General features: G+C 51.9%; 1 protein-coding gene and 1 long non-coding RNA gene across 4 annotated transcripts in view; both read right to left on the minus strand.

The window, feature by feature from the left end:
• The window catches only part of GMDS (GDP-mannose 4,6-dehydratase), a 484,495-nt gene that overhangs the window by 13,866 nt on the left and 454,459 nt on the right, over nt 1–16,170 (minus strand). The gene's annotated exons all lie outside the window — the stretch shown is intronic.
• Nucleotides 1,630–7,064, minus strand: LOC309638351. Its single transcript, XR_014251086.1, has 2 exons — nt 3,352–7,064; nt 1,630–3,317 (listed from the first exon to the last, which is right to left on the minus strand). It is a non-coding gene; the product is annotated as an uncharacterized lncRNA (long non-coding RNA).

Consider the following 16,170-nt stretch of genomic DNA (forward strand, 5'->3'; position numbering starts at 1 on the left):
ACGTGTAGACATGCTGTGGAAATCGCTGGCTGCTGCCTGTGTGTTGAATTTTCCTGCCGGCCCTGATGGAGGCCTTGCTGATAAAGGACCTAAAATATGAATAGTCTTCTCAGAGCTCTTCTCTGAATTTATTGCTCTAAATTTCCAGCTAAAAGGGCTGTAAAGGCAACACTCTACAAAATCAGAAATAAAGAGGTCATGCGCTTAATTTTAAGGCATCCTTTTAAAATGCAGAAATGTAAATACAATTCTTATTTTGCTTCAAGTGTTGACTTATAATACTGTCTACGAAATACCATTCATATGCCTGGTTTCAGGTTTTGCCACAGGGCTGGGCCTCCCGGGGTGGGAGGTGTGCACCCTTCAACCCTCAGGGTCCTGACCCGCAGTGGGCCTGTGACGGCCCCTCAGGAGCAGGTGTAGGGGGAGAGGAGCCTGCCGCTCCGTGGGGCTCGTACTGTCGTACGACTCATCTCAGCCCAGGTCCCAAGGATGCATCGTTGGCTTCTTAACAGACGGGAGAACTCAGTCTCAGAGGTCAATTCAGGGGTCAGAATAGCTGATAATTCTCAGTCTCTAAATTTAACAATTACGCCCCCAACATGGAACCCGGTGGGACGCTGTGCACGCAGCCTCCCATGGAACATGGTCAATAACAGTTTTCAGTTTTCCTAATAACACAGCCCTTCAGCTACGATTCCCAGAGGAATGAAATCCTGTCACTGCATCTTGTAACACGAAAGCGTGTTGCACAAGGTGCAGATGCAACCAACCCAGATGTTCCTGCCTCAGTGACCACATTTCCCTGGTGCGCGGCCAAAGGGCATCTCTTCCTTTGGGCTCATCCCCACCCGGTCTCAGACAAAGGCCACTTCCCCGGGTGATTCTCCCCAACCACCTCTTCTTGAAAAGTTTATTGCATCCTTCTCTATAAAGACATTTTCATGTTGTTTCAAAGATACCCCTTAGATACCATGGTCCTAACGGCTCTTTAAGAAAATTGTTCTAACATGTCTTGTTTCTTTGCGCAGGTGACCAGTTCCTGGTTTCATAAGAGTTTTCCAAGCTCATCTTTCAGAGAGCCCTAAAGCACAGAATGGCCTTTCCGGCCTGTCTCCTGGCCCATGACCCTGACTCTCACCTTATGGAAAGGGCCCTGCTGTCTGGACCCTTCCCCACCCCCTGCCCAGCAACGGCTCCCGTGGCCCCAGCGTCCGCGGGGCTGCAAGGCGCCTCTGAGGCCGTAGCCTCTGCCCCACCCCGCGGCTCACTCTGCGGACACTGGTGTCACCCACATCAGGACCACACTGGCAGCACCGAGGGCACTAACCGTGGCCGTGGCCCCTCGCCCAGCATAGGCGTGAAGGCCGGACCCCACTCTGCCTCCTCAGCTCTCCTCTGCGGCACTCAAGGGTCCCGCCTGTGCCGAGGACACACCAGCGACACACGTTAGTCTCTTTCTTTCTTTTTTTTTTTAATAGGGAGCATTTTCGTTCTTCTTTTTTTTTTTTAATTTTATTTATTTATTTTATTTATTTATTTATTTATTTAAATGGGACTTTTTATAGTAATAGCAGCCTAAATTACAGTGATTGCAGTGAGCTAGAAGGGCATATGTGAGAATATATATATATTTTTTTATAAATTTATTTATTTATTTATTTTTGGCTGTGTTGGGTCTTCGTTTCTGTGCGAGGGCTTTCTCTAGTTGCGGCGAGCGGGGGCCACTCTTCATCGCGGTGCGCGGGCCTCTCACTATCGCGGCCTCTCTTGTTGCGGAGCACAGGCTCCAGACGCGCAGGCTCAGTAGTTGTGGCCCACGGGCCTAGCTGCTCCGCGGCATGTGGGATCTTCCCAGACCAGGGCTCGAACCCGCACGCCCTGCATTGGCAGGCAGATTCTCAACCACTGCGCCACCAGGGAAGCCCAGTCTCTTTCTTTAAATGGAAGAGGCTCCTTGAGGCGCTGGCCCTTCCGAGTGTCTGCCCAGACGGCCTGTTCCAGTGGCACCCAGGACATGGGCGACATGCCCCCGGCATCGTGACCAGGCAGAGCCAGGAATACTCAGGAGACTCTGGCCACTTTTTGTTGCATTTTAATTACTAAGTAGGATAAAATGTACATCCAGAGAGGAAAAGCCCTCTTAACTCATTGTCTCTTGACTAAATGTTTTAAAGAACTGCGAGAGTCTTGTTATACTGGAAAAAAAAAAAAGGAACACACGAACGGAACAGAAAAATGCCCCACGGCTGTGCCGTGCCCTCAGGGGCAGGCCCAGCTGCAGCGCCTGGGCAGGGCCAGGTCAGCAGGGGGGACTGGGAGCCACGTGCCTGCGCCCCTTGCGGATGCAATCCAGGCCTGGCCTGGCAGGGCAGGGTCCCCTCAGAGCGGCGTCTGAATAGTTCTGGCCGTGCTGGGTTCCACCACCTTTCTCAGCGCTCACGCCCCTAGATCTGGTCAGGCAGGGAGCCTGCCCCAGCACGTAGGCAGCGGCCCACACTCACCCCTGGCCTGCTCCCGCCACGTCTGCGCTCACACCTGTCCTGCAGGTTAGGGCGCTCAGCGACAGGTTCAGGAGGCCGGGCTGACGGAGGCCCCTGAGCACCGCTGTCCTGACCACCCTCACACCCACGCGGCCCCGGGTGGCATTTCCAGTCCTTGCAGTTGAGGGACCGAAAAGGGAAAGAGACGTTCTCCTGAGATGCTCCGGGAGCTCAATTCCTGGTTCCTGGGTCACCAAGGCTCTAACTATGCCGTGTGCACAACTGCTTTAAGTGCAAGGACCGACCTGGGCGCCGGGGGCCGCAGACTACAGCACACTGGGGTCTCACCCGAGGTCACCCATCCCCCATCTCTGACCTTGCAGAGCACGGACACAGACGTGGGCCTTTAGTCAGGGTCACACGGGCGTGACTGTCAGCATCCCCATTTCCGGGGTGACCCTTCAGGGTCTACTGACTGGTCTTTAGCAGGCAGCCCTGCTCTGCCTCACGCAGGCGGGGTGGCGGGGGGGAACTGAGTGAGATACGGTGTCAGGAAGTCTGCAGACCTGGCCACCTGGTAACGACAGTGTCCATCCTTCTCCCCGTCCTACACACGTCACTGCACAAATGCCCTTTCTCCCAAGCACACATCAGCGAAACCCTGGGCTGTACCACCTCACACTCACCTGCTGTCCTCTGCATGGGACTTATCACGTTCTCCTTGCTGACAGCGTCCCAGAGCCCAGAAACGTCTGTCAGCTCAGACACCATCGAGGGCCTCCTTCTGTCCACATTCCACTGCTTGTCCTTGCCCTGCGTGTTGGATGTGTACAGCTACGCGCGCACACACACACACACACACACACACACACGTGCATGCACGTGCTGCCCTGGCCTTCTCCCCACACTTGGCCAGGTCACTGGCTCTGGCTAAGCATCCGCTCCATCTCTCGGGTTTGTGTGTCTTACTCTATAGCCTTCCAGTTCACCTCCGGTCACCCAGCTCACAGACCCACTGCATTCTCAGCTCCCCTGCCTCTCCTGTGCCTTCAGGTGGGTCTCCTGGGGGTCCTGGTGCTAGTCAGATGCGGTTTCCTCCTCTGACCCTCAAGGCATCACCCCGATGCCCTCAACTGGTGTCAGTTCTCATCTCTGTTCTGACTCATTCATATAATTTGCTTATCATTCAGCTTGGACTGTAGTCCACTCTAGGAAAAAAGATTAATTTTTCCTTTTCTCCATGAACAAAGATGGTGCTGTGCTTACAATGGGACTTCAAAAACAAGTGCAGGGATTCCCTGGTGGCACAGTGGTTAAGAATCCACCTGCCAATGCAGGGGACATGGGTTCAAGCCCTGGTCCGGGAAGATCCCACATGCCGCGGAGCAACTAAGTCCGTGCACCACAACTACTGAGCCTGAGCTCTAGAGCTCACGAGCCACAACTACTGAGCCTGCGAGCCACAACACTGAAGCCCGTGTGCCTAGAGCCTGTGCTCCTCAACAAGAGAAGCCACCGCAATGAGAAGCCCGCGCACCGCAACGAAGAGTAGCCCCCACTCGCCACAACTAGAGAAAGCCCGCACACAGCAACAAAGACCCAACGCAGCCAAAAAAATAAATAAATAAAAAATTTAAATATATTTAAAAAAAAACAAGTGCAAAAGATACACGTATATGGAAAGACATCTCATGTTCATGGATTAGAAGAGTTAATGTGCTAAGAGGACAATGCTACTCAAAGTCATCTACACATCCGGTGCAACCCCTATTAAAACTCCAGTAGATTTTTTTTTCCTTTGCAGAAATAAGAATCCATCCTAAAATTCATATGAAATCTCAAGGGCCTGGGAATAGACGACAGAATCTTAAAAAAGAAAAAGTTGGAAAGAGTTTGAAATCACTTCCTGATTTCAAAACCTATTACTAAAGCTATGATAGTCAAAGCTGTGTGTTTCTGGCATAAAGACAGATGAATAAACCAACAGGATAGAACACAGATCCCAGAAATAAACCCTTGTATACATGGTCAAAAGATAAAACTGCTAGAAGAAAACATGAGGGAAAAGTTTTATGACATTGGATCTGGCAATTATTTCTTGATATGTCACCAGAAACACAAGCAATAAAATTAATAATAGATAAACTGGACTACCTCAAAAACTAAAACTTCTGTATATCAAAGGACACAATGAACAGGGTGAAAATACAACCTACTGAATGGGAGAAAATATGTGAAAACGATGTATCTGATAAGGGATTAATATCCAGAATAAAGAACTCCCCAAACTTAATAACAATAAAACAAACATCCTGATTGAAAAATGGACAAATGACTTGAATAGACATTTCTTCAAAGAAGACATAAAAATAGGCAATAAGCAAATGAAAAGATGTTCAACATTGCTAACAAATATGGAAACACAGATCAAAACCACAACAAGATACCACTTCACACCCATTCGGATGGTTACTTTAAAAAAAATAAACAACAAGAGTTGGCGAGGATGTGGGGAAACTAGAACCCTTGCACCCTGTTGGTGGCAACGTAAAATGGTGCAGTCACTATGGAGAACAGTATGGAGACTCCTCGAAAAACACAGAATTAATATATGATCCAGCAATTCTACTTCTGGGTACCTATCCAGAAGAACTGCACCCTGTTGGTGGCAACGTAAAATGGTACAGTCACTACGGAGACTCCTCGAAAAACACAGAATTAATATATGATCCAGCAATTCTACTTCTGGGTACCTATCCAAAAGAATTGAAAGCAAGGTCTTGAACAGACATTTGGACACCCATGTTCACAGCAGCATTATTCACAACAGGCAAAAGGTGGAAGCAACGCAAGTGCCCATCGACAGATGATGGATGAACAAAACACGGTCCATACACACAATGGAACATTATTCAGTCTTAAACAGGAAGGAAATCCTGACACAGGCTATACAACATGGATGGACTCTGAGGACATTGTGCTCGGTGAAATAAGCCAGACACAAAAGGAAAAACAGTACACGATTCCACCCACGTGAGGTCCCTCAGGGAATCAGATTCATAGAGACAGAAAGTAGGAGGGTGGGCCCAGGGGCCGGGGGAGGGAGTGAGGAATTATTGTTTAATGGAGACAGGGTTTCGGTTTTGAGAGAGTAAAGAGTTCTAGAGAGGATGGTGGTGATGGTTGTACAACACTGTGAACGTAGTTAATGCCACTGGCCTGTACACCTGAAAATGGTTAACGTGGCAAATTTAATGTACATTTTACCACAATAAAAAACTCCATGAGTACTCAACTTGAAAATAAATGCATCACTTCTGTACTGAACCACTAACTCTCCTTTGTCTTTGGAAAGGTGTCACACCACAGCCAGTTCTCTAGGTGGTATCTGAGCCTTAATTTTTGTGTGCTTCGCATCCAGTACAGTGCTGTTTACACCACGAGACTCAACACACTGAACTTAGAAAAAGGAGCAGGGATGAATGTAAGGATTCCGGTTATTCTGTCAAATTTCTAAAGCTAACTCATCCAACTATTTCATGTTCAACTGACATATATTGGTATCCTTTTTAAGTGAAGAATTTTCCCATTTATGTAAAATATTTACATTATATATATATTTTTTAAGGTTGAAAGCCCTTAACATTTTAAATACAAAACTAGAAAGAAGAGTAAAATGATGTCCGTTTATATGGCCCGAGAGCTTTCTATCTGGCCATGCGTATGAGGTCTCGGTGAACTACAATTTTGGAGCCAGGGTCACATCTTCATGTCCAGCCACGGGTTCCCTGGCGAGGGAGCAATCTGTCCAATCACGATCACAGCCACCAGGGCGGTTTGGAGTCTGTGCTGAGGCTCCTCAGGAGAAACGGGTATGGGGGTGCCGTGGAGGGACCATGTGAGGGGGCACAGCACGTGCCTCCCTGAAGCCACACTGACGTCCTGCACCAGGCCCATCACAGAGAAGGGTCTGGTTTCGGTGGGTGTGAGCATCTTCGATCTATGAGAGCCTCGGGTCACCCACCATGGGACTGCGGGAGACTGAATGTTTAAAAATGCAGAATTCACTCTTTCATCCAATGGCAGCTGTCATCATGTAAAGGTGGACAGGCTTGCATGGCCTCCCTCGCCATGGAGCGTGTGACAGCTGTCCCAGCCTGGGCGGACTTCCGGCATCACTGGTCCTCCTCAACCCCGTGTCAGGCTTCCCGTTTGCCATGGTGAACTTGGGCCAGCCTTGGGGAGCGCGCAAGCACTTGAAAAATGCATTGTGACGCAGGAAACCAAAGCAAAAAAAATGATTGTAACTGGAATGTCCATTTTTTAAAAACAGTAACATTAATTTTAAAGCCACCTTGTTTCCCTATAGGTTAGCATGGGCTCAGGCCTCCTTAAACCCGGGCTGCACGTGGCGAGCCCGGATAAGCTGAGAGGGCGCTGTGCACTGGGCCCCAGGCCGCCACGCGGGTGGGTGGCGCTGTCCCCACCCCAGGGACCCGCCGTGCCCCTGACGCAGGTCTTAACTAGCACCTCGGAGGACACGCAAAGCCACCCACCCGCGTGCTGACAGGCTCAAGGGGCCTGACGGGACTGGAATGACTTTTTTACGGTAAAGCCTAGGACTTGAGCTACAGGAGTTTGAAAATCTTCATACGAAACTGGAAAAGGTGGGGCTCATGGAGTGTTAGGCTTACGGCACCCAACACCGAGGAAAACGAAATCGTCCCCCACTGCCCAGAAGAGGAAGGGCCGTCGCAGCCTCGGGGACCCTGAACACACCGTGGATAGTGTGTGTTTCTCCAGAAAAGCAGAGGACGCGGTGGTGACGAGGGGCGCATCTGGCAGAAGAAAGGCGGGTGAGAGAGACCGGTGGGAATCACCCCTTGGTGAGAGTTGCCGGCGGGGGGCGTGCAGAGGCTGGCCGTGGACTCCTCCTGTGCCGGGTCTTGGCCACCGGCTACCTGAGTTCCACCCGCCTGTTGGTTGGGTCTGTGAGATGCAGGCAACACGACATCACAGAAGATGACGGCAAATCTAAAACCCAGCGACACGCGGGAGCTCGGGGCGCGGGGGGCGCGGGAGAGGCCGGGGCCTGGGGGCTGCGGAAGGAGAGCAGAGCTGGTCCGCAGCCGTTCAGGGAGCACCCGGCGGGGAAGGGCTTCAGCTGAGCCCGTCACCCGCGGGAGGCCCAGGAGCGGCCTCGGTCCCGGGGAAGAGGGGCCGGGCCGGGAGAGGGCGGGCCCGGCCCTCGGGGATGTTGGTGGCACGTTCTCAGGCCGCTCGCGGGAGTATTGGAAGATAAACATTCGCGTGGATCACAAATGTCTTCTCCACAGCTGATGTTAACTTAGGTGCTGTCATGAAACCCAGGCAAATGCCTCGATTTAAGAAAAAAAAGATGAATTGGAAAAAAAAAAAAGAAAAAGGTAGTTCCCTGGCGGTCCAGCGGCTGGGACTTGGCGCTGTTACTGCGGGCCCCGGGTTCAGTCCCCGGCTGGGAACGAAGATCCTGCAAGCCTCTCGGTGCGGCAGGAAAAAAGAAGGAGGAACTGAAAGAAATCATCCCAACACTTGCCCCGTTGACTGATGACAACGCAAGTTTAGGGATTACTCCCAAGGAGCGTTTTGTGCCCTGAGCTGGCAAGATGAGGAGGGCAGCCAGCCGGGAGGAACGACGCTTGTTGAACCACTGACTGGTAACGAGGATTCAGAAGCACACCTTTTCAGAGCTTACGAATCCTCGGGAGGGGATGGACAGAATGAGGGTGTAGATTTGCATCTGTTTATTTTACGACATCGTAAGAGATACGACCGTGTCCCTTCATATGACGTTTCCTTCTAGGATATCCTTTGGGGAGGTGTAAAACCTAAAGTAGCATTTTTTATGCCACAGAACTCCCTGCTCAGAGATGGTTTTTAAGGCCATATGGTAGCTTTTCTGGAGCGTGCCCTGGCGGAGGAGAGCGAGGGAAGCCCACGTGGGCGCCTCTGGAATCCTGCTGGGAAGCCTGGGGAGCGAGGGGCTCGGGCGTGGAGGCGTGCAGGTGGGGCACGGGGAAGCAGGGGGTCGGCCCAGAAAAGGCGGCCCTTTAGGAACCCAGCCCGGTCTAAACTGGGGACCCCTCAGAGCACCTCGTCTTGTTTCGCTGTATCTGAAACCCTCAGGGCGTCCTGGGGCAGCAGGAAGCCACGCTGCTCTCCCTGCAGCCGCACGGCCCCGCAGTCTGTCCGGCAGCCAGACGATGCTTCTGGGCGCGGTGGTTGCTGGGAACCAGCGGGACCCCTCGGCTCCGACAACGGGCTGCAGGGCCCGAGGGGACCGCCGTGGCCTTGTCCCCACTCTCCCTGCGCCAGGCCGCCGGCCCCCGGCTGCTCCCTCAGCTGGCCAAGCACACACCTGCCTCAGCGCCTGGGCCCCTCGGACGTCCTTCCTCCGAAGGTCACTTCCGGCACGGCCCGCGCAGACCCTCACTACTGCAGAGGCCTCCCGGCCGAATCTCCTGCTTTATCCTTCACAGCACACGTGTCCCCGGCCTGTCCTCCGTCACGGGCTGTGTCGCCCATCAGGACGCAAGTGCCCCTGGGCCTAGAGCAGAGCTGCGCACACTGCCAGCACCCAGAGAGAATTTGGGGGATAAACGCTCCGTATCCGCATGTACCGCCTGTTATAGCTTCTTTGACAATAATAAGGCTAAATGCTGCTTACAAAAAAAAAAAAAGGATCCCAGTACAGTTTTTACTTTGGTGATTCTTTCTATCAAATTAACTCTGAAATGTTACCTGTTCTTACTCCAAAAAACCCACTCTGGATCCTTAACCATTTGTTTTTATGATCCAGAATCTGCTCTTCGCTACTTGAACCTTCTCTCAACCTTTGGTCAAAACCAAGAGAGGCTGGGCCGGCCTGTTGGCCACAGAGATTTCTAAGTCCTGCGTGCACCTCCTTTCTTCCCAGGCACCCCCCAAGCTCCCCCTGCCACCCCTCCTCACTCACACAGAGCCTGGGGTCTTCTCCCCACTGGAAAGGGGTCATCTCCCCTGAGAAGAGCCTTAGATGAGCAAGTGTCCCCTTCCCCCTAGGAGGCTCCCTCCACCGTGTCTGACCCAACCTCTGCATTCACAACCCGGACCATCAGTGGTCGACAGTGATCCTCTCTTGAGTCTGAGCAGGAGGACCGGAGGGGATGTGACGTGTGGCTCGGGCGGTGCTGTGCTGGAGGTCTGAGCCGCACGTAGCTACTCCCCGGTCAGCTGCAGGCCCGGCCTAACCGTTAGAACATTGCTAATGTTTAATGTGTAAGCATAATACTTAATTTGAAAAATCCAAGTGTAGCAGTAAAAAGGCTGCACGTACGGGTAGAGATGTCTTTACCTCACTGATATGGAAAGTATGGGGCAGTAAAAACACTTTGAAATAGAAGTTAAAATAGTCCTAACTTTAGCATTGACGTTTCACTCCAGTGGGGTTCACCAGAATCGCTTACACACGACACGTGTGCTGCATAAATACGTGTGTCTGTCCACGGACAGCTGGCGTTCCACGTCTGTGACTCACAGAGTCTGTAGTTGGGACTTTATCTTTTCCCACGGTGTTCAAAGGTGGCTTATGCTTTTAAGGACGCACAGCGTATAGTCACAATTACTTTAAAGGGTTTCAATTCCATGTGCAGCAGAAGTAATGGGCCAGCCTAGGAACTGACTATGATAATGACAATTAATATAAAAGGGAAAGGGACGCAGACCCTGGGCTTGTTAGGGCAAGAGGAGAAAAGCTTATCTTAGGCTCACTTTATACACTCTTTCTCCCATTTTTCTTCTCGGGTCAGAATGAGTCCCTGATAGGGATGGTACGGGACAGTTTTGCTGCTGTTCTGGGGTCCTGCCTGGTCTTCCTCTTTCCCTGGGACCAGAGCAGAGGGCCTCCTGTCCTCTCCTGGGCTTTACGGATGGTCACTGGGTTGAGATGGGGCAGAGGGAAGCGACAGGTGATGAAGGGGGCAGAGTTTGTACCTGTGTCTGCCCCACCTGACGGCTGCCACCTGAGAAAAACAGAACTTTTGCACATTTAATCATGTCTTAAGTGTGATGAGGAAGTGCGCTGTCTGAAAAAGATCCCACTGAGCTAAAATAAGCTCATAAAAACCATCCTTATCTAGTTGTTTGGTATGTTTGGGTTTGTTATATCAAGTTGAGTTAGATAATGGGTAGAATATTTCCTTCTGGGGAGCTTGTTTCAAATTTCAGTGACCTAGAGGATCTAAACTTGACCCCGTCACATTAACAGGTGTCAGCCAAATGGACCACAGACAGGGGTGACAGCGACCCTTCCATTCAGGTGGGCTTGCGTCCACGTGGATCCCTTCTGACCTCGTAGGATGTGGGGGTGAGGATGTGGCAGGTAAGTGGGTCGGCACCTGTCCCGTATTATGGCTGAAGAAACAAAGGCTCTGGGAGCCCCCGAAGGCCAGGCAGCTGTGAGGTCCTGGAACTGGGAGCCTCCACGCCTGCCTCTCCTCCCGCAGCCCCTGTGTTTTGAGCTGTGCATCTGCTGGGCTCCCCTCCAGTTGGTCCTGAAGCTGCACCAAGACCAAGAACACCGTCCACGATTGTGGAGAAATAGGGCAAAAGTGAAGCGTCAGAGACCCGCCCCTTCTCCCGCTCTTTGGCCTGACTGCACTGGGAGGGGACCCTCCGCCATCACTTACCTGAGTGTGGTCTACCCACCTGTCGAGGTTGAAAAGAGGTTCCTGCAAATTTAAGAAGTTATACAGACACTCAGAGACCCAAAGGCTAAGTGAAGAGGACTTCAAAAGACCCCGAGCGGCACGAGTTTATCCCCACACCACTAGCTTTTCATGTGGGACTGGGACCGTTGAGTAGTCACAGAATGCCAGGACCCTGGGGCTGGGGTCCCATCTGAGTTGGACCCTCGCCGGGGGAGCGGTGGGGGGGTCACCCCTGTAGCGTCTACAGCTCCCCGAGGTCACAGTGTCCTGGTACCTTGGCACGAAGTGAGCTCACTGGATGACGGCGGAATCAGGAACTAAGCTCACCTCTGACACCACGAGCCTGGCCGCTGCACAGCCGTTCAGGGAGCACCCGGTGGGGAAGGGCTTCAGCTGAGCCCGTCACCCGCGGGGTCCAGCAGGTCAGAGCCCAGCGGGACGGGGACGCACCGGAGCCCGGGCGCGGCTGTGCCCAAACGGGCCCTGCCGTTGGCTCGGCAAGGATGCTGGCCGTGTGGGGGGGTCAGCGGCATGTGGAGGCAGAGCGGAGGACGCCAGTCTGCTCCACGAACTGCTAGGTGGCCCGACCCAGGGCGCTCGGCCTGCCACTCTGCCTAATCTATCTGGAACCATAATTCAAGAATGAGATTGCCCTGGGTTTTCTCCTCCCACCATTAAATTCCATTCAATCATAAGAGGCAAAATGCAGTCACGCTCAAGAGCCAGATGTTATCACTACAGACCTTCCTTTATAAACCGCCGTGAAACCTGAGCGCTTGATGAGCCCAGCTAAGCAGCTGCCCCTCTGACCCGACTGCATTACACTGGCCCCATCAATTCAGGCTTCAGTGTAAACACCGCTTCCCAGGGCCCCTCGTGAAGCCGGCGGTGAGGAGCAGCTGACAGAGACTAAACATTTTTTAACAGCAATCTTGTCCTACAACACCGAGGGGATTTGCCGGGTATCTGGGGCTTTATAAAACCATATGAACATGCTGAAAGAATTAAAACCCTTTAAAGACGAAAAATTGATGGTGACAGTCCTTTCTGAAGACCGGTGGGTGTGACTGGGTGGCAGAGTTGGTCTGACACACTTTTGTAGTTTTTCGAGTGACACACTTGTATTACGTTTTTCTTCTTTCTCAGATGTTTACTCTGAGGTGGCCATTTCAATGAAAAATGAAAAAATGCGTCCCTCTGACCAGTAACTTGGACAGTTTAAGAGGATCGAACATAGTCATTGTACTGCTTAGGTTTCTCCTGATGAAGCGTGGGGTCCTTTCCCCGTTCAGACCCCGAGGCAATGTTCCCGAATCTCCCCGACTCCGCTCGAGGCTGATGCTTTGGGGAAGCCGGGTCCCTACGTGAGCCCCAGACAAACGAGGCAGTGACCACGACCCTGTCATTTATTTACTAACATTACAAATGGACGAAACTTGGATTTCTGTATGATGCAAGAATATATTTACGATTTGTAAGTAAATATGCTTCCATGTAAGGTTATTTCAAAAGGGAAGACCAACCTTGGAAATAGCTGTCTAATGTCTTTTTCACTTTGTATAAAAACAGTACTTAGTCACTTTTTGGCTTAACTTCCAAATAAGGAGGATACTGTCACTTTTTGTTAAAATACTAAAATAGTATGTTGGTAAGCAAATAAATGTATGATTATAAGATTTCTAAACCCTAATAGAGTACTTTGAAAAATATGTTATCAAAAAGATTTAACAACATCTTTAAATCGTAAATTGGAAAAAAAAAATAGGCAGAAAATGTGGATATTTTCAGAGACATGGGGGGAAGGAAAGGAAGCACAAACATCACATCAGAACATTTTCCACTGAAGGTAAAAAAATACCGTCGACTTAGAAATAGGTGTTTTGGAATATACGTTGCTTTTCACAACACATCATCTGAGTTTTGCCAAATCACAAGCACTGGGGTGTCTCTCAGGACAACAAAGCCAGGAGGTAACAGGGATTCCCATACCATACTGAACTTCACGTCCACCGGGATTAGTGACGGAGCGCACGCGTGTCTAACTCTGTGAAGGAGACTCTCCACCTGAAAACCCAACGCCGAGGCCTAAGGAAACGTCCGGCGTGGAGGGTGGGCTGGCAGCTGCCCGAGCCTCTTCAGGGCGGCCCGCTCATCTCAGTGTCACCTTCGCGTCACCTCGGAGACGGCGGCCCAGGCCCTGCAGGCTCCAGGGGTCTGGCCCTGTGCTCCCCAGGTGCAGGCTCTCTCTGGGACACAGAGTCTATACATCTTTAAGGCTCTTCCCATCTTTCCGATCAGTATTTGTTTCGAGAGAAAAACGACTTTGTGAGTAATAACCACCTTCTTAAGTAAAAAGAAACAACGTGCGTTGTGTGTTTTGCTGTTTAAATGACCTCAATGAGCTCAGGAAGCCTCCACATAGAAGCTCCGCCAAGGGCCATCAGAGCCCGTCCAGTGACGGCAGGTGGCCGCCAGGAGGCTGGCCCCCAAGAGGCCTGGGGGCTCCTCAGGAGTGCCCGCCCAGCACTACAAAGCCTCTTCAGGCCCATCAAGCCCCTGGAGGATCACACGTCCACCCATCGGGGCTGGGGGGCCGGGAGAGGGAGTGCAAGGTTGACGTGAGGCCCAGAGGCAAGAAGCAGGCTCTGCGTTCAACTCCCAGGACCACACTTTTCTCGCTTCGATTTGAAAACGCTATTTCAGAAAGAAGGGCTTCTGTGGGCTCTTCCCACCCGAACTGGGGCTTTGGGAAACTTGCTGGTAGTCACAGGAACCTTTCCCACTTCACGTAACACGCGTTGGAAGGTGGGATTTGTCAGTTTCTGAGACATCACGGCTGGTAACTGATGCGGTGTTTCCCTTAATTAATGAGCAGGTCAGTCATCTAAATGGAACTGGTTTATCCAGACAGGAACAAGACAGACAAAAAGTACCTCAATATGAAAAGCCGTAATATTCTCCGAGTTGGTTTTATAATTAAAAGGACATTTACAACGAGGAAAACTAAGTAGACACAGATTCTGGAAACATAATCTTCCCAAGGTAACAACAGCTCAGTAGTAGTGCAGAGATAATCATCTCCTGACGTCTTCTGTCTTCAGCTGTATTTTTAGTTTTCACTCTGCATTCCATGGTTCCAAAAGCCGAAGTCATCTGCAGGTCAAACCATGGCCCGGGGTGAGTACCTCACACTTCTTAACAAAATGCATCTTCGTTCTGAAACAGAAAACTCTTGCTCTGAGGCTGGATTCAAGGAGCCACGCCTCTTACAAGCTCTCCACCTTCCCTCCTCCGGTGCGGGGCGGGGTGCGGGGCGGCCAGGCGGCACACTTTGCTCAGTTTTCCTGTCACCGTGTAGCTGCAGGGCTTTTCGAAATTCTAGACAATGAAGCTCATTTCCATGCTGCTCACCTCCCAGCAAGCGCGGGCCTCCAGGAGGCTGGAGTGCACAGACGGGGCAAAGATCTGATGGCCGCATCCTGCAAACCACAGGCCGTGCTGTCACCAAAGCCCTGAACTGACCCCTTCCCAGCCCCCCAGGCCCTGTGGGGAGGCCAGGCCTGGCGGGGGCTCCCCCAGTCCTGCAGGAGACATGGCCACGCCAGTGCCTTGGGGGAGGCTACCCCAGCCTCCGCGCCCCGTTCAGAGGAAGCACCAGCCGAAGGCAGCTTTCCCGCCCACGGCTCTTCCGTGAAGCAACAGGGTGACCAGGAGGGATCAGGCCGAGATCACCGCCAACAGCCCAAGCTCCCCGGAGGGCGGCTCCGGGTGCTGGGCTCACAGTCACGGATGTAAGCCACTGAGAAGGTAAACGGAAACTTGGGATGAATGGCATCGTCCCGATGATTTAAGAGGCGAGCATGTCATGCTTCCCCAAATACGTACAGATTAAAAATAGGCAAAATCACACATCCAACACCAGCACACGCTTCCTCTTTGTATTTCTTTTTTTAAATAAATTTATTTATTTTTGGCTGCGTTGGGTCTTCATTGCTGCACGCAGGCTTCTCACTGCAGTGGCTCCTCTTGTAGCGGAGCACGGGCTCTAGGCGCGAGGGCTTCAGTAGTTGTGGCTCGTGGGCTCATTAGTTGTGGCTCGCAGGCTCTAGAGTGCAGGCTCAGTAGTTGTGGCGCGTGGGCTTAGTTGCTCTGCAGCCCGTGGGATCTTCCCAGACCAGGGCTCGAACCCGTGTCCCCTGCATTGGCAGGCAGATTCTTAACCACTGCACCACCAGGGAAGCCCCCCTCTTTGTATTTCTCCAAAAGAGTGTTCTGTCCTGGGTTAGCCAATGCCCAGTCCCACCCAGTACAATCACACCCGGGTCTGGCTTCAGGAACGACGGGTGTCAGAGGTGCTGGCCCTCTGAAGCCATTGCTGTGTTACGTTTTCCGACGTGATAAAGCCATGCGGTGCCCACGTCACACTGAACGGATGGGACAGCAGATGGGAAGGGCAGGGGGTGGACAGGCCTGGGGGCGGTGGGGGGAGGATGGAGGGGTGGTGATGGAGCGGTCCCAGAGCACCGATGGGGGCCTGGGTGTGTGTGCGCGTCTGTGTGCCTGTGTGGGCCCATGCGTATGCACACGCACAGACATAAAGAGACCTAGAGTTTTGCGGGATTCTTTCAGTAGGGAGATAATTCTCAGCAATGAAAGTCTCTCTGAAATGGCCGGTTTCATGTCTAGCGTTCTCTGTCACTATTTCAGTCTTTAAGATTAATGTAAAATTAGAGACATTTCCCAATGACTGGTCTCCTTAGTCAGCAAAATCAGATGGGGAGAGAGAATTCAGAGATTGGTCTCGAGGGTCCCGGGAAACAGCAGACGCAAAGGCTGCACCTGGGAGTAGAGAGAGGACCTATCTGGCCACCAGACTGAGCGTCTCCCAGAGGGACCAGGCCCCTCACCGGGCACGGAACGGCGGCTGGATTTCTTCACGGTCTCCACGCGTCTCACGCACG

This window comes from Balaenoptera physalus, assembly GCF_965194825.1.
Source record: "Balaenoptera physalus genome assembly, chromosome: 11".
In the NCBI taxonomy this organism is placed as follows: domain Eukaryota; kingdom Metazoa; phylum Chordata; class Mammalia; order Artiodactyla; family Balaenopteridae; genus Balaenoptera; species Balaenoptera physalus.